This window comes from Canis aureus, chromosome 10 (assembly GCF_053574225.1).
Source record: "Canis aureus isolate CA01 chromosome 10, VMU_Caureus_v.1.0, whole genome shotgun sequence".
NCBI lineage: Eukaryota > Metazoa > Chordata > Mammalia > Carnivora > Canidae > Canis > Canis aureus.
In genome coordinates, this window is record NC_135620.1 from 64,082,996 (window position 1) to 64,107,081 (window position 24,086).

The following is a 24,086-nucleotide window of genomic DNA, read 5'->3' on the forward strand; positions in this document are numbered from 1 at the left end:
CGTGACCCATGCTGTCTCTGGCAGAGGGAAGGTCTGAGGATTTCTGGGGGAAAACAACAACAACAACAACAACAACAACAGCATTTTAATCATTCTCACTCCAGTGATGGTAAAGATTCTTCATGCGCATTGTAACATAATAATAAATGTGCCCATGAGGAAAGAATGATCAGCAGCTGGTGTCTGACAAATTATCTCATTCCAGACAGGCAAACAGTCCACAGTGGGGAGGGACTGGAGCCTGAAGAGGCAATTTGGCGCACGATTGGGGTTTCACCTCTCAGATGATGGAGGCCCAAATGGCCCACCAGGCCTGGGCTTGGGTAGACGTTTTCTCTGGTGCTCCCATTGTCCCATCGCCTTCAAGAGCTCCTGACAGCCATGGAAAAGGGATTACTTTCTGGGCTCAGCCAGCCCATCTCTCACTCCTCCTCCAGGGCATTCGTATTCCAACCACAAGAAGCAATTACAGTCCACCCCCGCCATGGGCCACGTTCTTCTGGGCAGTGTACACGCTGTTTCCTCCTGTCATGACGCCCCGGCCCCACCGTACACTCCTATCTTGTGTTCAAAACCCATCTCGGCTCCTTCTCTAACTGTGCTAAAGACTATGAGTCATGCTCTCTTCTGGAAGCATCTTCTCCCAGTAATTTTACCACACCATGCTGTGGTTATTTGTTTTCTCTGCATTTTTGACAGCAGCTACCATGTGTTTTTAATGAACTCCGAGTGTAAGGTACCGTTCTAAGTGCTTTTCTTCTATAGCTTGTTTAATCCTCATGACCCTTAAGAGGGAGGAATTCTCCCCTTTTTTAAAAAAAGAGGAAGCTGAAGATTTATTTACTTTGCATCCTTGGCTTCAGCAGAATCCCTGCAGCGGGTGGTGCAGCTGGAAAAGCCCCACCTCATCTCTGCTCCTGTCTCCAAGAGACCTTGTGGGCTCGTTGGCCTCTATGGGCCCCTCTTTATAGTCCACCACACGGCCTATACTGCCCTGGTGGGTCGTTATGAGGTTCCAAAGGAATGTGCTCTGGGGATGCCTGGGGGGCTCAGTGGCTGAGCGTCTGCCTTCTGCTCAGGGTGTGCTCCCGGGGTCCCAGGATCGAGTCCTGCATCGTGCTTCTTGCAGGGAGGGAGGCTGCTTCTCCCTCTGCCTGTGTCTCTGCCTCTCTCTCTGTGTCTCTCATGAATAAAAAGTAAAATCTTAAAAAAAAAAAAAAAAAAAAAGGAATGTGCTTTGCCTATGTTGTTCTTATTACAGGTCCTAAATGTGAGTTTGTTTCTGGTGATTTTTAAAATGCTGGTTTCCTTCCAGAGTGGGCACTGCCTGAGGGTCAGGATGCTGCCCCCCTGTTCACATCTATATTCCCAGTGACTAGAATAGTACTTGTCACCTGTTAGGAGCACATTTCTTAAAGAATGCACGAGGAAGGAATTGAGCAATACCATGATATGATAACCTGATCTGTGTTTAACCTGGGTCATGATTGCGGCCAACATCCTATGAAATGAGGCTCTGGGACAAAACAGAACCCACTGAGAACTGGGAACTTTTAAGCAATTATTCCTTGGATTGCTAACTTGGATGGAGCAGCCCAAAGCGCTCATAAGCATTTCTCCCCTGCTTAAAGTGTTACATCCCTTGCTGGGGGTATGATTGGCCATATTGGGATCATTCTTTTGATTTCTTCTCTTATCACCAAGGAGGAAAATGGAGGTTGAGCTATCTCTTAAAATAGCCTTTTAGAACAAAGTTAGGAAGCAGCTATTCAGCGACTATTATCTGCATCCCTACTATGTGCTGGGCAGTTACCTACACAGAGAAAGGTATGCCGTGTGTGAGGATGGCGGTCACAGTTTCGGCCTCACTCAGTCTCCACGTGAGAACAATATCATTATCCACCTTTTATAGATGATGAAAACTAAGTCTCAGACTGATTCTATGACCTGTCAAAGATCTTATGTCTTTTAAGGAACAGAATGGAAACTTGATTGACCATGGTACAATAAGAAATGCTAAAGGCTAAGGTCAGAACCTATTAATTCTGTGAAAAACTATCAAATGGAAAAGTGTGGAAAGGTTGGCAATCTCTGTTTATGAGAGTAATTAAGACATTGTATATTTGGTATCTGTACTGTTGGAAAACAGAGCAAAGAAGAGACACAATAAGTTGCCGATGTCCTTAATGGTCAACACAGAACACAGGGCTGCTTGTAAGCCTGAAGCAGGCAGCTTTATTTTATTTTTTTAAGAGATTTTATTTATTTATTCATGAGAGACACAGTCATAGCCAGAGGGAGAAGCAGGCTCCCTGTGGGGAACCCATACAAGACTTCATCCCTAGACCCAGGGATCACGACCTCAACCACTGAGCCACCCAGGCATCCCAGCAGGCAGCTTTAATACACGTGCTTGCTGCAAGTGTTTGGAGATGGGACCAGCCTCTACCTTGAGTATTCCTCCCAGAAAACCTGGAAGTGAGAGAGATCTCTTTCTTGACTGGGGTGTCTCTAAAGAGACTCCAAGACTTCAGTCTCTTAGGTTGTATCTTTCACTGTGGGATTAAAATCCGGCTTTTGATTTTCAGTCTGTAGCAGCCTCCTTTCCGCCTATGTTTATGCTAGACGTATAAAAGACTCGGTCATCCATTATCTCTGGGGTTTAGAAATAGCCACGTCTCCTGTTCTTGTGTTGCAATTTGGAACCGAAGAAGACCAAAGACAAAGAGAAAAAATAGTTTCTGGTATTAGATTTCTTGATTGGTTTAAAAACCAATGTTATATTTTTAACAAGAAACCCAAAGGGACCCAGCCTGCTCCACAGCCAGTCACTGAACAGTCATGGCTCCAGGACACAGAAGGAGCAGTTGAAATCTTCATTAACTCCCCTCTGTGGGAATAACCCACACTCACATGGTTAGGCTGATGGCTTGATGTGTGCATTTCCTTTTGGAACACTGGGTTTGCAAAGATCTTATTTAAGTTGGGACTCTTTGTTTCTACCCTGAGTTTTGAAAAACTGGAATTGAAGGGAACAGGGATATTAATAGGACTTGAAGCATCCCCTGCTAAGATAGGCCTGGTTGAAGTCACATTCCAGACACTCTCGTCCCTGGAATCTTGTCTGAGGTAGTTCTGAGTTGAGATGGAGAGCCGCTGAGATCGCTGTAGGGGTTATGGAAACTGGACCTTAACAAAGCCTGCCGAAGGGATTCACTGAATATTACAAAATACACATTCTGTGCAGGACTAACTGAAGCTTATCATTAAGTGTAACCTGTGATATGCAAATATATGCAGTGTTTTATGTAATAATGTATAGGTAACAATGGGTTCCTCCTAAGAACTTCCAGTTCTTCCTCACTAAAATCAAAGACAACTTTAGGGAAATATGGCAAAAATGAAAAATTGTCTGGCTGGTCTGGTCTGGACCACTGGGCGTTGTCCTAATTCCACTGGGCTCCATGCACAACCTTCTCCAAGTAGTTGTTTCTGTTACCATGGGCCGCTAACATTGGCTTATTTCCTAGAGTTCTACTCACAGTTGTTCCAAGTTCACTTGGAGTACCTAGATCTTATCAACAATAATCTTAAGATGATGTTCTAACTCAAATACTCCCCAGTGTTGCCTAGACTGGCATAGTGATTACTATTCTGGGGAGGATTTCTCTTTCCACTTGCTTTTAATTGCAACTCTGGAATTCTAATCCAGTGCTGTCCTATAGCAATATGATGAGAAATACAAATATGAACAACATAGGTAACGTCAAATTTTCTACTAACCACGTTAAAAAGAGCAAAATAAAAAGAAACCAGTGAAATTAATTTAGTTTATATATATATATAGACATATAAAAACATCAAGCATGCTATTTCAGCATGTAATCAATTTTTAAAAATCATTAGAGATCTCTTACATCTTTATTTTTTTATGTCATATTGTTTTCCAAATCTAGTGTTTATTTTGCGCTTCTGGCACATCTGAATCTAGGCTAGTCGTATTGCATGTGCTCAAAAAGCACATGTGGCTAGGTGGCTACCATATTGGACAGCACAAATCCATTCTTGGGGCTTTGTGTTCTGATCACATGAGAATGGCAACAGATTGTCATCCTGTTCCCATTTTGGTAGGATACATAACTTCCTGATTCAGAGCGACTTGAAAATAACTCCCTGCTCCCCCACCAAGGAGTTGCACCATGACAATTCCAGTGCACTGAACTCCGCAGCCTCGTCCATGTCCACGCACCTTGTGCTGTCATTGTTTAGTCATTGCCTGTATAGTTACCGTGTTGAGCACAGTAACACAAAAAGCATTTCCATTCCATAGCTTTCCTTTCATAATGTGTTATTGTTGTTGCTGCCATTGGTTGTTTTTACCTAGGTACAGCAAGGATGTGAAGATGCAAAGATTCTTTGACTTTACTCTTTCACTTGCTTGTTTCCTTTTCCTCCTCTTTTGTTTCCTGTCCGTGGAGGTATTGTCACCTTCCTGCTTCTATGCTTCACAAAGTTTCACCCCACCTCCTCTTCCTGGAAATCTTCATGTGCAGAATGTTCAGTAGGTCATCTCAGAGCTTCATTCCAACTCCACTCAAGCTGCTTCATGCCTACGAGGAGAGTAGGAGAAGAGGACAGACAGGGACTCAGGCTTGAAGGCAGTGGGCACGAGGAGTGATGGGAAGTAGAAAACAGAGGAAGAAGGTAAAATCGCAGAAGAGAAAGAACTGAGAGCAAAGAAGCCACTGAGTGTGTGGACAGCATAGAAAATGGCTGGAGATTACTCTTAAGCTGGTGGGACAATCAAAATATACGAATTGTAAAGGTTAAGTGAAATGTTTATTTTATTCCTTTCTCCTCAGTCAGCCTGACTGAATATGATTAACAGGAACACTGCACTAGCTGCATACTAAAATTAGATGCTAGTTCGGCTTCTCACTCACCACATTAATGCACAGACACCTCTTACACATAAATGCCTTTCTCACCAAGCTCAGGCACCTTGCACATCCTGCCCAAAAGTTGTATGTTAGAGAGGAGTCATGGAGCTTCTGTTCAGGAGCTTGCCTGTGCAAGTTGGCACCTGTGGTGCTGTGGAAAACATACCCATTTAGAGCCATCAGACCCGAGGCCAAGTCCTGGTTCTACACCGTCTTGGCGATGCACTTTTGGGCAAACCCATCTACCTCGCTGTTTCCTCGTCTACCAAAGGGACATGCACATCTCTTCCTTACCTACCTTATAGGGATTTGGAAGAAAATAAATCAGACAATGAATGAGGAAGCACTTACAATGTCTAAAATCTTATGCACCAGGATGAATGTAATTATGTCTACGTTGGTCATATGTCTAAATACTTGACAAAGTGCTCCCAATTTACAGGTAGACAGAACGAGACCCAGATGAATCATAGTAACTTGCCAACATCTCTCAGAGACCAATGATATGAGATGAAAACCTATTCTACTGCTTTCCAGCCCCAGGCCATGTCTAAATCGTGTTGTCTTTCTGGAAAAAACATTCCTCACCCAACGTTCTCTCCAACGGTATGCCCATTCAGCCATTAAGAGAGAAAAAAGCAAAGGTGTTTTTCAGAATTTTTAAAAATCTGTCTTGAAACAGTAACTCTTTGGAAAGATTGACATCAAAATGATTTCTCCCAAAATATCTTTTCTTCCCCATCACTTATGTTTATTACTTTGTTATTACTTGTAAAAGCTGAGACACTAGGCATTTTTACCTTAAATGACTTAAACATATGTCTTTGGGGTTTTTTTCTGTATTAAATGCACTTATAGCAAGAATATACAGATTTTTAAAAATGTATTTGTTTTTTTAATTCTACTATAACTAATATACAGTGTTATATTAGTTTCAGGTGTACAATATAGTGATTCAACACTTCTATATATTACTCAGTGCATATCACAGTAAGAGTACTCTTGATCCCCTTCACCTACTTCACCCATTCCCTCACCCGCCAGATTTTTTCACTTGCTAAATATTTTCATAAATAAATACTTTGTTAATTAATTGATTTTTCAGTAAAATATTTCACAGAATAAAAGAATTCCTTTTCAGTTCTCAGTTATGACTTGCATATACAAAGCCAGCGATCATCACATTTATAAGCACATTCACTGTGTACTAATACTGCTTAAATATGTATTCTTCAACTCTACTTGGTGACATGCAATAATGACATCATTACTAAGCTACTGAGCTGATACAAACCCCTGATCCAAGGCCTTGGCATATTACATTCACCCATGAACCTTAGTTTCATCATCAGTAAAGTGAAAATAATCTCATCCGTGTCACTCTTGAGATAAATAAAATACACAACTTTTATGTAAGAGCTTTAAGAAATTCAAACTCATATAGAAAATACATCTTTTTCCATTATAGTTCAAGCTATTGTTTATTAAGCAAGGATATTCAGTTTTGCACTACTGTACCCCAAAGGTCAGTCTTCCATTGTGTTGATCACTAATAGCAAAAGAAAAGGCCTGTGACATTAAAGAGGGCAGGAATCTGAAAGGGTGGAACAGACATACTAAGAAATTCAGCCTATAAATCTCAGAATTATTTGGGGATTATCTAGTCTATCTCTTCATTTCTCGGCTGAGGAAACAGAGCAGGTGATGTGAGCAAGGAAGGCTTTGCTTCCACAGTGCAAGAATGAAGACCAAACCAAAGCCAGAGAATAAGCAGCATTTTCTGCCTCTAGATGTGTCACTCTACCATGCTGCCTAACTGAAGAGGATCAAATTCCACATCCTCTGGGTGGTAAAAGGCCACCTGTGGATGCTACAGCCTCAGAGAGGTCACTCAAGAACTCTCAGAGGTAGAATGTTTACAATGGACTCTGTAATCAGACCTGCCGTGCCAACTTTCCTCTCCCAAATTCCCATCAACTGTCAGCTGTCCTCTTTACCTACCCCTGATGATGGGAAACGCAATGCCCATCTATGCCATGTTGACCTAATTTTCAAGCATTTTCTCTTTTTCTGAGTAGGATGCCAGGGTAGAGCCATTAGTCAGCATGGTTACAAACACAAGCAATTCATTACTGAACAAGTCATCTCCCTGAAGTTGTATTAAGATGTTTAGAAGAAAAGTATCCAATGTCATGAGTGAGTGTGACAGGAGACTGAACACACACCAGTAGTCAGGATAGAGTTCCCCCAGGCCACGGTGACAGACCGAGAAGTGAGACAAATATAAGGAGGAGGGTCCCAGACCAAGGAAAGAGCTCTTGGAAATGTTCTCAAGAAAAAGGGCCAAGGGAGTTCTGGGAAAGAAAGGAAGGCCACAGTGGGGGAGCAAAATGTGGAAAACCAAGATGGGAAAGAGGTCAGGAAGCCACTCTGCCCACGATACAATACTTTATAAGGCCTTGTTCCTTTGTCTTTCAAGTTTATCTATAACTGCCTTGAAATGGGGTGCCTAACTACAGGTCAAAGGACTTTGATTCTACACCAGACTGCACGGGTACAAATTCTGGCTCTGCAGATTACTAGCTGTGAGATCTTAGAGGAGTTATGTATTTTTCTGTGAAACCTCATCTGTAACTGGAAATAATAGTAATGTTCCCTCAGAGTGTCTTGAGGATTAAATAACTTACTCTACATGAAGCATGTAGAACAGTGTCTGGCACATCGTAAGTGCCATGGGAAACCTGGTTGTTATTAGGATGGTCCAAGTCAGCAGCCTGACTCCTAGTTTCCTTCTACCGTTTGCTTCTGTGTCAGTCAGGTCTTCTGAGAAGCAGATTGGGTAGGGAGAGTTTCAACTGCAGTGCCCATTGGGAAAGTCATAGAAAATTCACTGAGAAGCTCCAGAACAAAGTTTGCCTATTCACGGAACCCTACCTGTGTGGAAGTGGTCAGGCCCTAGTAGAGCCAACCATGCTTGGTAACCAGTCAGGGAAGAGTGCTGAGGGAGAGAGCAGCCTCAGCTCCAACACAGTACGCTGCAGGTTCTTTTCTTTTTTCTTTCTCCTTCCCCCCCAGATTTATTGAGATATTATTGACCTATAACATTTCTAAGTTTAAGGTTTACTGTGTGATAGTTAGATACATGTATTATTGCAAGATGATGACCACAATAAGATTTATTAACATTCCAACCACCCACATAATTACCCTTTGTGTGTGTGTGTGTGTGTGCATGTGTGCTGATAATATGTAAGTTCTACTCTCTTAAAAAATTTCAAGTATATAATACATTACTGTTAATTATAATCACTATTCTGTGCATTAGATTTCCAGATAATATTTATCTTTAAGAGCATCCGAGGAGTGCACATATGGCTGCCACAGCTTCTGGCTCACTGAATAGGTCCCCCCGCTCGCCGACTCTCTCTTGCATCTTCCAGACACTCAATTGCATTCCTCTGCTGACCCCTGGTCCTCTTGGTCTGTTTGCCCGATCTGACCTCCTCACTAGGCTCCTAACTTCATTGTTTCCATGGATGCCACTTCAGCTTAACCCTTTCTACCCTCAGGTGCACGTGCTCCTTTCAGTTTCCTTGTTATGGGAAACTAAAAGCCTTGTCTTTCTGATACATGGCAGCCTTTTTGGGGAATCTGAAAATAAAGATCTCATGAAAAGGGGATGGTAAAGAGGTACCAACATCAAATAGAATGAGATTTCAAAGCTGGTTCTACCCTTTATTAATTGTTCAAATTACTAAACTTCACTCAACCTTAATTTCTCTATCTGCAAAATGGAACTAATGCCTGCTTTTCAGGATTGTGGTTAGGATTGGATGAGATAATGTATGTGACAGGTTCCAGCACATTGACTACCATATAGCAGAATACTCAATAAATATTTTCTTTTCTTCCTTTTTTGACATTTTTGACTTCTCAAAATTAATGACTGCTAGCTTCCTTCTGGTCTTCAGGTGCTCTTCTTATGCTACAATACTCAGTTTTAAAAGTTCCAGTCTATCTATAATAACCTTAAAGAGGTATTTGCAAAACAGAATGAAATGCCTACTCCACACTGTGGTGGTATGACCACCATGAAATACATTATGTCTGTCCACTAAGACCCAGCTTCAGTGATTGCCCATTAAACCTAAGATAATATTCAAGCTCCTTAACATGGCCTTTGTCATTTGGTTCCTTCTGCCAGGAATTCTTTTCCTCTCAGACACCCACTAGTTGTGCCCTTCAGCACTCACTCTCCCCAGGGAGGCCATGCCCACCTCCTAATCTGAATTAGCTCTCCATTATAGTCTTTCCCTAAACTCTATTCTTTTCCCTTAAAGAATTTACCACAGTTTATACTTTTATACCTATTTCTATGGCTATAATTGTCTACCTTCCCTATAGACATTAAACTTCAAAAAAAAGGCAGAAATTATATCAAATCTGGGGCACCCAGCATGGGCAATCAATAAAACTATAGAATGAATGTATGATTCATCTCCCTCCATTCAAACCAAGATGGCACTACTCTTTTTTGGCAAGTCATCTCACTGTTGATTCATATTCAGCTTCTTGTTCACCAAAACTCCTAAGGCTTTTAGACACTAACAGTTAGTCATCATGATCTATATTATGTGCATGTATGTGCACATGTATGCATGTTTACCATGAGCAAAGACACTATTTGGGTAAATAATGGGTTTTCAGGACAATTGAAAGGCATATGGTGTGTGTGTGTGTGTGTGTGTGTGTGTAAGGATAGATAGGGTATTGACAAGGTCATGTAGGTCAAATCATGGAACATTTATAGCAGTGAGAGGCATTGGATAATATTTTGTATGCAAAAGTGGAGTAAAGGGACAATGCTTTTATTCATAATTCAAGAATTGGGCTCATGAGCAGGCAACTAGGACCAGCTCATGGAGATCATGAAGAAAACCCCAAAGCCATGTTCCAAAATGGGGCTTGAGTGCTGGGAATCAAGGTTTAAAGACTCAGAAACAGAAATGAAACAGACCTTAGAGCGATGGAGAGAGATGTCACTGAGCATGTACCTAGAGTAAATGCAGAAGGCAGAAGCTGAGTCTAAAAGACAACTTGGCATTTATAGCAGCAAACTATGCTGGAAGAAAATGATAAGTTTTGAGAAAAATGATGAATTCATTATGGAACAAACTATAGGAAACTCAGATGTGAATGAGCTATAGGGCTGCCGAAATCCTGAATTCAAAGGATTGCTAGATGGAGATGGAGAAAGAGAAATTGGGGAGGGAGGAGGGCCAGGAGAGGAGAGAATGTCAAAAGGGAAGACTGGTTGACCTCTTCAGTATTGCAGAGAAGATGATGCACACTGATGGAAGCCCAGAAGACAGAGTGGAATTGGTCCCTGATGATCTTGGGTAGAGCAATTTTAGAAAAAGTGGATGTGCCAGAACCATGTGGTGGGTGGGTGACGCACAAGTGAGAGGTAAACCTATAAAAGCAGATACATGATATGAGACATAGTGTGCACCATGGCTGGGTTTTCTCTGACCATATTTGTTTAACCTTCTCTGGCCTACTTCATACTTTCCAACAGTTTCAATACATCCTGAGTTTTCTCTACAATGCTTTCTCCTATTGTCCTTTGTTACATGTTCTATTTTCTGTCTTTTTTGTTACAGCCTTCTTTATTCCTGGACTCTCTCCCACTTGGGTTATTCCATAGATTTAGAGTCAGAATTACCTGTTTGAGAATTATGTCCACTTCTGTTGACACTTTCCCGACTCAAGGAGGCATGTTGTGGAATCACAGCTAGTCCTCCTTTAAATTCAGCCACACGCACAAACTTCCCACTTCCAGAAGGCTGCTTCCAGCACTCATGGGGATGTCTGTTATATGGAATAGATGGTGCCCCCTTGATGGTTAATCTTCAGACAAGAATACAGAAAGATAATTAATTAACAAAGGCTGTGATGATAAATAAATGTGTAAACAGTATTAAATTTGTGAACTATGTGAATGTAGTATGGACTGTAGGGATGTTAGGCCATCTGAGTCTGAGAATGCACATCTTGTTCAACTATGAAGGGGAGAGAAGTCTCCTCTCTTCCTGTGTCTTTTGTCAGTGTTTCTGGAATGTGTACTTCTTCCAGATTTGTGCATACACACCCCTAAAAGACTCCAAGCATTTTTTCTCATCAGAAACATCAGTCTGTACACTGCTATCAGATTTCTCTAAGATTTTTGTGGTTGCCAACCTGTAGCCTATAGCCCACACTTGGTATTAGAGAAGGATGGAAAAAAACAATGGGATGCCCCACTCACATAAAATTGTCATATTTTTTCTTTATTACTTCTGGCTTAGTTATTCTTCCTCCAGTCTCACAACAATGAACAATTATCAGGATCATCTGGATGCCTAGACTCCTCTTATTCCCTGGTCTAACATGACATGGTAGCTTTCTCTCAAGTCTCTGTTAGTAGAATTCTTGTGTTGGTCAAGGAGAAAAGCAAATTTTGACAGAGGTGTACAGACCATTCAATGGGGAGTTATGTTCTCAACCGGATGACTGGATATCCACAGGCAAAAAAAAAATTACAAAGAAATATAAAATCTCTCTAAAAAAGATGTGCAAATGACCAATAAACTCATTAAAGACTAGTCAGCATCATTAGTCATTAGAGAATTGCAATTCAAAACCACAATGAGATATCACTTCATACCAAGTAGGGTGGCTATAATCTAAATGACAGACCAAAAGAAGTGTTGACCAGGATGAAGAGAAATTAGAACCCATGCATATTGCTGCTGGGTATGAAAAATGGTGTAGCTACTTTGGAAAACAATGTGACAGTTCCCCAAAATGTTAAAATATAGAGTCACCATATGACCTAATAATTCCATTTTTATGTATATAATGAAGGGAAATTAAAACATATGTCCACACAAAATTTTCTGCACAAATGATTATAGAAGAATTATTCATAATACTCCAAAAATGGAAGCAAGCCAACTATCCATCAGCTAATGAATGAATAACCAAAATGTGGTATATTCATATAATGGAATATTATTCAATTATACAAACGATACATGCTACAACATGCATGAGTCTTTAAAAACATTATGTTAGGGGTGCCTGGGTGGTTCAGTTGGTTAACGTCTGACGTCAGCTTGGGTAATGATATCAGGGTCCTGGGACTGAGTCTCACATCAGGCTCCCTGCTCAGTGTGGAGTCTATTTGTCCCTTTCCCTTTGCCCTGCTCGTGCTTGCTCTCTCTCTCTCTCTCAAATAAATAAATACATCTTTAAAAAAATAAAAATAAATAAAACATTATGCTAAATGGAAGAAGGCAGACACAAAAGGCCACATATTATATGATTCCTTTTATATGAAATATCTGGACTAGACAAGTCCAGAGATAAAGTTTCTAGTGTTGTCTAGGACTGTGGGAAGAGGGAGATAGAATGAGGAGTTTGCAGGAGACAGGGGCATCGTGGCCGAGAGGTGTGGGGTTTCTTTTTGTAGTTATGGATTTTGAAGGTGATGGTGGTTGCACAATTTTGTGAATATACTAAAACCCACCAAATTGTATACTTTAACTGGTGAATTTTATGATATTTGAATATCTCTATTTACAAATATAAAGGAAGAGGAAGAGAGAGAAGGAAAAGTAAAGTAATGAATGTTAAATACAATGATTTCCAGGAATGGAGAAAAGTGACCAGAAGATAAGCTGGCCACCTTTGCAATAAGATCAGGTTTATTAAAACTCCAGGTTTCATGCATCTTTTCATGTATCTTTTCAACTCATCATCTAATGACCATCTTAAACTGTAACTCATAAACTCTAGGGGTGTCTGGGTGGCTCAGTCATTTAAGCATCTGCCTTTGGCTTAGGTCATGATCCCAGGGTCCTGGGATCGACCCTCTTGTTGGGCTTTCTACTCAGCGGGGAGCCTGCCTCTCCCTTTCCCTCTGCCACTCCTCTGCCCCCTCTCTCTCTCTCTCTCAAATAAATAAATAAATAAATAAATAAATAAATAAATATCTTGAACTGTACTCACCAGCTACAACATTATGCCCAACATACGTAACAGTGGGCTTTTACACATCATGCTATGGGTGCTATGCATTTGGATAGATATTTGATGTGCCCTAGACAAAGCGATGTGTGCTGCCCACTTGCTCAGTGGGGAGTCTACTTGAAGATTCTCTCTCCCTCTTCTTCTGCCCCTCTGCCTGCTCACACACACTCTCTCTCTCCCTCTAAAATAACTAAATAAATCTTTTAAAAATTATAATTTTAATCTGAAGAGTTTTAAAGATTTTTATAATAGTAATAGAATAATAACTAATTTTGATATAGTACCAAACAAATCTCTATTCAGCTGGGATGACCTCTCTCTCTTCTGAACTTCTCTAACCTAGGATTTCACCTCTCTTGGTAGCCTTGATGGTGCCCTATCTTCTATTAGTCATTTTCAGGTTGGGATTATCTCACTATAGATTATATACATCCTTCAGGGAAGAATTAACATTGCATTCCAGGACCTAACACAGGGCCTGCCTGCAGTATCTTGGGCTCAGCTGATGTTTCTTGGTGAACAAATCAATGAACCCTCAATTCCATTTGGAATGGTCAAAGTAGACATTCAAGGAATTTTTTTTTTAAAGTAGTGTAAGAATGTTACTGATCTCAAAAAAAAAAGGGAATTTGTAGCCTGTGCCAATTTTGGCCTTCCCCACATTAGCCCCACTCTCCCAAGTGGCACAGCTCCAACCCTATCCTATCCTGTTTAGGTTTTTGAACATCCACAGCGTTATGTACAACTGGAACACTGTTCCCCTTACAATACTAGGTAGGTTTTGGAAAACCCAGAAAACCCTGGCTGGGCTTAATGTTTAACTCTCTGGAAGCAGTTTCCTGCATCTATAAATGTTCTTTTAAATATAGATGAATCCAGAATTCAGAATACAGATTGGTAATTTTCTTTCTGGATCTCCTGTGGCATCCTCAAGATTACCTTTTATGAGGCCACTATAGACTGTGGTTCCTGCAGCGCAAGCACATTCAAAGGAGCCCTGTGGGCAGTGAGTTGCTCAAGGGGAAAGCAAGCTTTGTACAGGATTTTAAAGGCCCCAGAAATCTGTGAACACCTTCTGCTACTGTTGCCTACGTTCATAGACTTTGGTACCATTTGCTTTCTCATCCCATAGCCGGTGGAAAATATTTTCGGAAATTTTGTTTCAATATAAAACTTTTATTTAGGAATTGATACTGGAGAGGGGAATTCAGAATTCTGTAAAAGAATTAAAACATGTCCAGTACATTTTTAGATGTCTTTAGAAATCCAATGTCTATTAGGTTACAGAAAGAAGTGTGGCTCTTCCAGGATTTTGTTTGCTCACCATTTATTGCATTTGATATTTCCTAAGTATAATAATATATGCAACAACCTTTGGCTTTACAAAGTACTTTTGCAGCCTGCTTTCATCTGTTGCTCAAAGGTGACTGTGAACTTCATTTGAGAAGCAGAAATTGAGGTTGAGGAGGGTGGAGTGACCTCCTGAGAACAAACCATGTTACAGCAGAACTGAGACCCCAAACGCAGTGGTCAGGCTCTGGATTCTATCCATTATATTTAGACATATGAAGACCAGACCCCAGAGGGAGATAAGCATAATGATTTAAGGGCGTATTTTCCAAAATTAATATTGATAGGAAAAAATTAGCCCCAAGATATGGAGAGGATGTATACTGTGGGTTCATAATCACATCCCCCTCTGATCACAGTGAAAATGCTACCTTGGCCCCGGACTGAATTTACAGATAATAGGAACTTCCAGCTCTTAGGTCTGGGATCCAGGCAAACATTCCACAGGACAAAGGTTCACTGCTGTACATGCTAGCATAAAACAGAAATGCTGTAGCATTCCCATATGCAAACAACTTGGCAAAACAGTGTAGTGTTCCAAAAGCCATGTACTGAATGGAGACAAGATCTCAGTACAAGCTGTGGGAGCAGAGTGAATTTATGAAGCAGAAAGTATGGGCTGAGGAAGAGATCAGCCCAGTAACAGTTTACTGGCCTTGCTGTTCTCTTAAGAGGCACTAATGGTAGTGGACTGGTGCAATGGAAGTAAACCCAGCTTCATTTAAAGCAGTAGCATGAAATTGGTTGCAATAAAATTATGCATTAAGTGTGCATTATGTTTAATAAGACTGGATTGCACTTCCCATGTTTACTCTGTGACTATTGAGGCTGATCCAATTTTCTAAAGTTCTCCAATTGGCTCACGATCGAGTTTCCGGCCAGAAGGTCAAATTTCCCTTGCTGTTATTATATGTCTCTATTACTTTACTATGGCATTTACACTTTATATTCATTACTTTTTTTTCTATCTCTTGAACCTTCCCCATTCCAAAATGCTCCCTGTAGATGGCCCGTGTGACACAAATTAGAACAACCTTGATAGCTGTCAACTGGAGACTGTCCGAGAACAAAAGGACATTATTGCAAACCAGCACTGGAGGTAATCTCTTGTGCTTTCTCTGAAGGCTTCTTAATGGCCTTTGAGAAATAATACAATTCAGATCTGCAACCAGGAGACAAAAGAAGGAGGTTGGACAGCATGGGAAACATGTGACTTGGTCTTTAGATCCTACTGTCCTGGGGTTAGGAATAATTGTCATTAGAAAGCAGAGGTATCTATTTTCATTTCACCATGTATGTATTTATTAATTCATCTGTTAGCAAACACTCATTGGGGACCTACTATGTGCCACTTACTCTGAGTGTGATGGGAATATGTCAATTATAAGACATGATCCTATTATGATTTTATAGTCTAATGGGGATGGGATATAGGGAGATTGATCATAAAAATATAACTTCAATACACTGAGATAAGTGAAGTGTTAGAGGAAAGAAGACAATGCTTTAGTAGAAATAAGGAAGGGTAATTAGTTTTTCTAGTGAGGAAAATGGACTTTACAGAAAAGATGAAGCAATTTCTATAAAAAAGGAAACAAGAAAAAAAAAAGAAAAAGAAAGAAAGAAAGAAAGAAAGAAGAAAGAAAGAAAGAAAGAAAGAAAGAGAAAGAAAGAAAGAAGGAAAGAAGAAAAGAAAGAAAGAAAGAAAGAAAGAAAGAAGAAAGAAAGAAAGAAAGAAAGAAAGAAAGAAAGAAAGAAAGAAAGAGAATTAAGGGCATTCCAAGCAGAGAGAATGGCATATGCAAGGATGCAAGGTATGGAGGTGTGGAAAAGTATGACATATTTAGGAAGTCACAAGTAGATTTCTAGGGGCGGCCTTAAAGGGTACCTGGGCTGGCATGGGATATGAAATGACAGGAAATGAGACCAGAGTGTGAGGAAGGTTCAAATTCAATGCCACTGGGGTTTAGATGCATTGTTGACAAATTCTCCCAGCCTGAGAGATTTGGTCTTTATTTCTACAAACTGGTTTAAACCAGGTGAAAAAAAAATAGGACCCTTTTAAAACATCTTTCTGAAAGATTACATTGAAGGAAATGTAAAGTAGCACATGGTATATACACATGCATACATATTTCTGTATATATCACTATGTGTGATATGCAGTGATCTAGTGATATGCATATACCATATATATGTATTTTATTATATCTCTATCTACTTTCTCTTTACCCTATAAATGGACTCAACAGTACTCTCCTATGACCTTTTAAATAGTCACAAAGTTCTACCATGATAAATTCATGGGCATCAATTTTACTGTCCCACTGTAGAATAGGACAAAATATATGAAGCAACTGTTTTCAGGCATTGGACGACAAAGAGTTCAGAACTCTTATCTTGAAAGCAGAGGAGCCCACAAGGTGAACTGCAGATTCATCCTATGTTTCTGCATGGGAGTATTCTTTAAAGTTCTGCCCACAGAAGTGGAGCGCAAACAGAAAGTGTAGGAAAGGAAACATAGATAAGAAATCAGAGCTGCCCTAGCAGCGAAAATTTGCAAGGCAATATACTAGAAAGAAGGGAACTGTGCAGAGAAGGACTTCCAGAAATTTTCTTTGAGTCTTATGTTTCCTATAAAACACTGCAACAGAAAGACGTTTAAATAGATATAAATAAAAAGCCAGTAGATAAATTCAAATGGAGTTCTAAAACAAAAGCATTTTATTTTTATCATGCTTTCTACTATTAATGGATTTTAAATTCAACTTTCTCAAACTTCCCTACCCAGAGTTGGATTTTTTTTCTTCAGTACCCCAAACCATTTTTTATAGCCTTTCCTAATATCCCCTACTATGATATATTGTGAGTATTCATTCCCATGTTTGTTTTCCACACTCTGCTGTGGGTTCCTCCAACTCATGAACCTAGCACACCGTGGCTAGAGTGAATGAATGGTGGATAAATGGATGGATGGATGAAAAAGGTTTCTGCCCACTCGTGCTGCAATGGTCAGGAAAAAAGAAAATAACAGGGAGGCAGATTCTACATTCCTCTCCAAAAGAGGGAGCAATAGAGTTATTATCACCTGGAGAGTTCTCAGAATTAGCAAATTTAGGAAATTCAAGTTATTGCCAAATAAATCTTTGGCTTGCTGAATGTATTTTCATTTAAATCAGTTATGAAATTACTTATGCTATATAAATTTCATTTTATGTTTTATTTTTAGCATTCTATATTTCTATAGAAATATACAAAAACTTTCCTTCTGTGCTATGGGTACTGCGCTGAGATTCTGCTGCTAAATTTGTCACTTTTTCATTAAATCAGTTTGGCTGTTATTATCTTACTAAGTGATTTATTTTCAATTTTTCTCTCAAACATTTATTAAGTTTTCAAGCATACAGAACAGTTGAAAGAATTGTACAATGAGCACTAATATAACCACCATCTAGACTCAATAATTATTAACATCTTGCCATATTTATTTTATATCTCTATTTATATACAAAGAGTATATTTATATTTTTGGTGAAAGTAAATTATAGACGTTATGAAATCTCACTACTTAAATGTTTCAACCTGTATCTCCCAAAAATAAAAGCATTAGTTTTCATGACCTCAATGCCATTATTTCATCCAGAAAATAAGCATCATCTAATGACTAGTTCATATTCAAAATTTTCCCAGCTGATCTCAAGATATATTTTATAGATTCTTTTTCAGGCTGGGATCCATGAGGGCTCATACATTTTGTGTGTTATATATCTTTTGTCTCTCTTACTCTACAACAGTCCCCTTCACACAGTTTTTTTTTTTTTTGTGACACACTTTTTTGGAGAGACCAGGTCAGTTGCCTTCTAAATGCCCATATTCTGGATTTGTCTTATGGTTTCGTTATAATATCATGAACTGTTTCCTCAACTGCCTGTGTTATCTCTAATCTAGAAATTAAGACTAAAAGCTTGATGAGATTCGAGTTAAATATTATTTGGCTTTGTTGCAAGAATACTGTAATGGTGATGCTGAGCATTCCCTATTCCTCCAGGAAGCACATGATGTCTCAGGCTGCTGTGTGATTAGTAAGGCTAAATTTGATCACCCCATTGTAAAGCTAAGACTTTGCATATACAATGAGTCATTAATCTCAACATGAGCCTTTAACTGAGCTACCATCTGTGGAATGTCTATGTGCCGGTCACTGTGTTAATTTTCTAATTAATTCTTATAATAATCCTATAAAGGGAAAGATAATTATCTCCATTGAAAAGATGAAGAGGGGAAAAAATAAAAATAAAAGATGAAGAGGGGCACCTGGGTGGCTCAGTCAGTTAAGTGTCCAACTCTTGATTCAGCTCAGATCATGATCTCATGTGTGGGATCTAGCCCTTTGGCTCCTCGCTTAATGTGGAGTCACTTGAGATTCATTCCCTCTGCCTTTCCCCCCACTCATTCTCGTGCTCTCTCTCTGTCTCTAAATAAATAAACCTTAAAATAAAAGTAAAATAAAAATAAAGAATCAAGACTCAGATATGTTGACCCTTTGTCCAAGGAGAAATTCTGCTTTCTAAGCTCCATTCCCTACCATATTAATGGATATATTATAGAGATAGTGTCAGGGGAGGGCAGTTGTTTCTGGTTCCTAATCTATTTCTTTGCCTTAGTCAAGAATAATTATGATAAAAAAGAAGAAATAATAATTTTTTCCAAAATCAGTAGTTGAATCTTCATGACTAAATAACCTTTAAAAGTGCTTTAAATTTTTAACTAATTTCAGAACTTTCTACAGTTTTTTTACTTCTAAACAAATTTAAATGTGATTGTTGAGAGAAGTAGGGCTTAAATTTTTATTTTACACAGTTATTAAAATTAAAGTATAATTTCGGAACTGTATCTTCCCATTTGAATTTGGTGGACAGGGAAGCAGGAACATTTGTGATGATAGCTTACCCTCATACCTATGAGAATTGTAGGAATGATGCATAAATCTACCTCAGGTTTTAATAACAAAAGTATTCATTGCTACTACCCTATAACCTGCTCCATTGTCTTCCATCTTGGGAAGAAAAGAAAAGAATACATTCAGTATTTTAGAGACCTTTCTTACACTTTGCTGCAGATGGACTCTTCTTCAAAAGAGCAGTCCCAGAAGCTGCAGCCTCTGAGCTGGTAATATCTGGAGTTTTGGCAGAGTATACGGGGTAGAAGACAAAGGAGTGGCAAGGGGCAACTGTTGGCTGAAAAAAAAGATAATTACCTTCGTATGGGGATTTGCATACTTATTTTAAATTTAATAAAGGTCTTTATACACATAGGTTGGAAAGTTCCAGCAGTGTATACTCCCTCTCTGCACCTCATATTGAAGTCCCTATAGTCTGGCTTCTATCCCCATCAACTTCACTTAAAATTGTTTAGTCCTTACATTACTTGCCTTCTCTTCAATATTTAATCATATTACATACTCCTTCTTTGGCTTTCTCTCTTCCCTTGGCATTCCATGACACTCTACTCCTCTGGCCTTTCTCCTATCCCTCTAATCACTCCTTTAGATCTCTTTTGCCAGAATTCTCTTTCTCTGCCATACTGCACACACTGATATTCCCCAGAGTCATGTCTCATGAGTCTGTGGCCATCTTCTCAATTTGCATGCTCTTTCTGAATGATCTCACCATTCCTGTGGCTTCAACCATAGCTGTGCTTGGATGAGTCCCAACTCTATCTTGGGGATCCAAATTCTACATCTCTCTCATGAGCAACACTCAATGTGTATAACTTCCTATTGTACATCTGTATATTTCCATAGGTACATCCTATGGGGACTGGATGTCCCCAAGGAAGCTTAGCACACCTAACCTAAACTTATCACTGCTCCTCCTCCTTTGTTTCTCATATACTTGAATGTACCACCTCTCTCTTACTTCCCCAAGCCAGAAATGCAAGATTCATCCTTGACTCCGCTTGTCCCTTCCCACTCCACACCCTATAAACCATTAAGTCCTGTGGAACTATTACTTAAATAATTTTTTGTTCTCTTTATACCTATTGCCCCTTGCCTTGCTCCATTTTGGTGCTGGATTTCTGCAAGTTTCTTAACTGATATCTCTGTCCCAATCTGTCTGTGTCCCCTTCCCCAGTCTCAGCAATCTGACTTCCATTAGTGTTTATCTAAACTTCAAATCTAATTATGTTATTCCTCTATTTAAAACATTGCACTGATCTCTTTTGCCCTTGGATAAGGTTTGAATTCTTTAGCATAAAAGGTCTTTCTAATCTGGCTCCTGCCTCCTTTTCTAGCATCATATCTCAGCACAACTTCCTTTAGTTACAGTGAAATATGTGTCATACCCCTCAGTTTTGCTGAAGCATCTTTCCAACCTTTCATAGCTAACTCACACATGTTTTTTAAGATTAAGCTCAGACATCACCATATCCAACCAAATAGCTTAGTAGGTCATTTATTTTGTTCATTGTCCCATCTACAGGTTTTCAATTCCAAATAATTACACATTCTTCCTATCTTTAGCATTGATCGATCTATTTTAAAATGTTCAGTCCTTATAGCGTGTGTGTTTACTTAGTGTTTATACAGAAATATGGGCTCTCTTTCCTAACCAGTAATGTAATTCTTGTTGGTAATAGAATCCAGCTCTCAACCCAACAGTCTTGACTCAGCCCTGAACCATGCTAACTCTTGCCTATAGTTATCCATGGAAAGCTAATTGCTGTCCACATTTCTCAACTGTTTATCCAGGCAAAACTGCCACTTATACTTGTGCAGGTGTACACTGCACACATTTACGGTAGAACTTATGTGGAGCTCCTGCTCCAAGACTTTCCTCTGTGGCAAATGATCACCTGAATCCTGAATACCATCGTATACTATTTATGTTCCAACCGTATCTGGTGGATTGGGCCACATTACATGATGAGATCACCCAGTTTTAGACCTTGTTGTTAGCATTTCTCTAGGGAATTGCATTTTGGTTAGATAGTTAGCTGAGCTTCTCAAGAATGAGACCTACAATCAGCAAGAGACAACAATGCATGTAAAAAGAAAGAAGAAGAAAGAAGGGGGGAGAGAGAGAGAAGAAGGGAAGAGAAAGAAGAGAAGAGAAAGAGAGAAGAGAAGAAGAGAAAGAAGAGAAGAGAAGAGAAGAGAAGAGAAGAGAAGAGAAGAGAAGAGAAGAGAAGGAAGAGAAGAAAGAAAGAAAGAAAGAAAGAAAGAAAGAAAGAAAGAAGAGAAGAGAAAGAAGAAAGAGAAGAGGAGAAGAGAAGAGAAAGAGAAGAGAAGAGAAAGAGAAGAGAAGAGAAGAGAAGAGAAGAGAAGAGAAGAGAAGAGAAGAGAAGAGAAGAGAAGAGAAGAGAAGAGAAAGAAGAGAAGAGGGGAGGGGAGGGGAGAGGAGAGGAGAGGAGAGGAGAGGAGAGGAGAGGAGGGAAGGGAAGGGAAGGGAAGGGAAGGGAAGGGAAGGGAAGGAAAGAGAAGAGAGAAGAAAGAGAGAGAAGAGAAGAGAAGAGAAGAGAAGAGAAGAGAAGAGAAGAGAAGAGAAGAAAAGAGGAGAGGAGAGGAGAGGAGAAGAGAAGAGAAGAAAGAGAAGAGAAGAGAAGAGAAGAGAAGAGAAGAGAAGAGAAGAGAAGAGAAGAGAAGAGAAGAGAAGAGGAGAAGAGGAGGAGGGGAGAAGAGAGGAGAGGAGAGGGGAGGGGAGGGGAGGGGAGGGGAGGAGAGGAGAGAGGAGAAGAGAGGAGAAGAGAAGAAAAGAGAGATCTTGCATTTGGGAGTCAGCAAATCTGGGTTTGAATTATTTTTAATTTTTACTTATTATAGTTGACACAATGTTACCTTCATTTCAGGTGTACAACATAGTAATTTGATAACTCTGTACATTATATTATGCTTATCACAAGTGTAGCTACCATCTGTCAACATATACCTCTATTACGATACCATTGACTATATTCTCTATGCATTGTACCTTTTATTCCTGTGACATATTATTCCATAACTGTAAGCCTGTATCTCTGATTCTCCTGTAGTCATTTTGTCCATTGCCTACGCCCCTCCCCCTTTGCCAACTGGTAGTTCTCAATATTTATGGGTCTGTTTCTGTTTTTTGTTTGTTCATTTGTTTTTTTTTTTATTACACACGTTAAGTATTTATCTTTCTCTGTCTGAGTTATTTCATTTAACATAATACCCTCTAGGTCTAAGTATGATTTCACAAATGGCAAGATCTCATTCTTTTTTTATAGCTGAGTAATATCCCGTTGTATATATAAACCACATATTCTTTATCCATTCATCTGTCAGTGAACATTTCTTCTGTTTCTATAATTTGGCTATTGTAAATAATGCAGCAATAAACATAGGAGTGCATATATCTTTTTCAATTAGTGTTTTCACTTTCTCTGGATAAATATCCAATAGTGGAATTACTGGATCACATGGTAACTCTGTTATTTTGGGGGCGGAACCTCCATCTTGTTTTTCACAGTGGCTGCTAAGTTTGAACTTTTGCCCTGCTAATTGTGTAGCTCTAAGCAGACTTCTAGTCTTCTTGATCATTTCCCTCCTTCATTGGATAGCAACACTTCAACTTCCAGGGATGCCATAGTAGTAAATAAGTTAATGTTTGTAGACCACCAAGCACAGATTCAGATCTTGACCAGTTTATGTGTGCTCTTTCTTCCCATCAACCTAACAGGCTTTGTGTCATAATAGGGCCATAGATCAAAGTACAAAAAGGACACATATTTTTTACTGACTTGACTATTTCATCTAGGTGCCCATCTCATTTAGACGTACATAACACCCAAGGCACAAAGACTAACAAGGATATTGGTCAAAATCGCTTTAGTTGTATACTCTGGATACAGAGAAGAGAAGCTTCAGTCAAAATCATTTTTTGGTTTGCGGAGATTTACTCTTACAAGTGCTTACCTATTCATTTACTATGTTTGTTGCTTGAATTCTCAACAAATTTATCATTTCTCTCTTTTAGCTGTTAGTGTTTCCCTCACTGCTGCTGCTGCTAAGAACATTGGGATTAATTTATTGGAGAAATGAGGGACTGTAGGATTCTCTTGTTTTCAGTAGTGCAGGTTATTTGAAACAACTCCACACAAAGCAGCCCAGGTAGAGACTCTTGAAGATGTAGTGTCCACAGGATCAAAGATAGCATTTGGAAACAATAAAGAACAATGTTTCTGGGATTATCTCCATCATCTCTCACTCCCTCCCCTGTAATTTTATATACTTGAAAACTTATGTATAACTGCTTTTTTTGTGTGTATGTATGTATTGAGAAGGCCGGTGGTAAACCTGGCAGCAAGTTTCAATGGTAGATGAAATGTGTTTCCTCTGTGGAGAGAATAGCTATCATTCCTTTGGACTTGTGTTCCGGGTAAATCTTTGGACAATTCACTTCAGAAAACATAACAAGGTTCATCAGAGTTAAACTTTCTCAGAGGAGCCTAGACCAATGTCTCCCAGCTAGACCATACTGTCACATGGAAAAGGGAAATTGATTTATATTAACATCCAAAAGGCTGTGATCTGGGAAAAGAACAGATACCAAGAAACAAAGTTGAGAAGCAAGAAAATAATACAGGATTTTCCCAGCTAGTTGGATTGCTTTCTATCAACCTCAGCCTTGATTCCACACTTAGCATGAAGAGGCAATGAGCTCAATGGGAAGGACATGGATTTGCTAGGACAGAGGGAATGTG

The 24,086-nt window shown here is 39.5% G+C and overlaps 1 long non-coding RNA gene across 2 annotated transcripts in view; it reads left to right on the forward strand.

Moving 5' to 3' along the window:
* The window catches only part of LOC144322597 (uncharacterized), a 144,301-nt gene that overhangs the window by 5,492 nt on the left and 114,723 nt on the right, over nucleotides 1-24,086 (forward strand). The window lies entirely within an intron of this gene.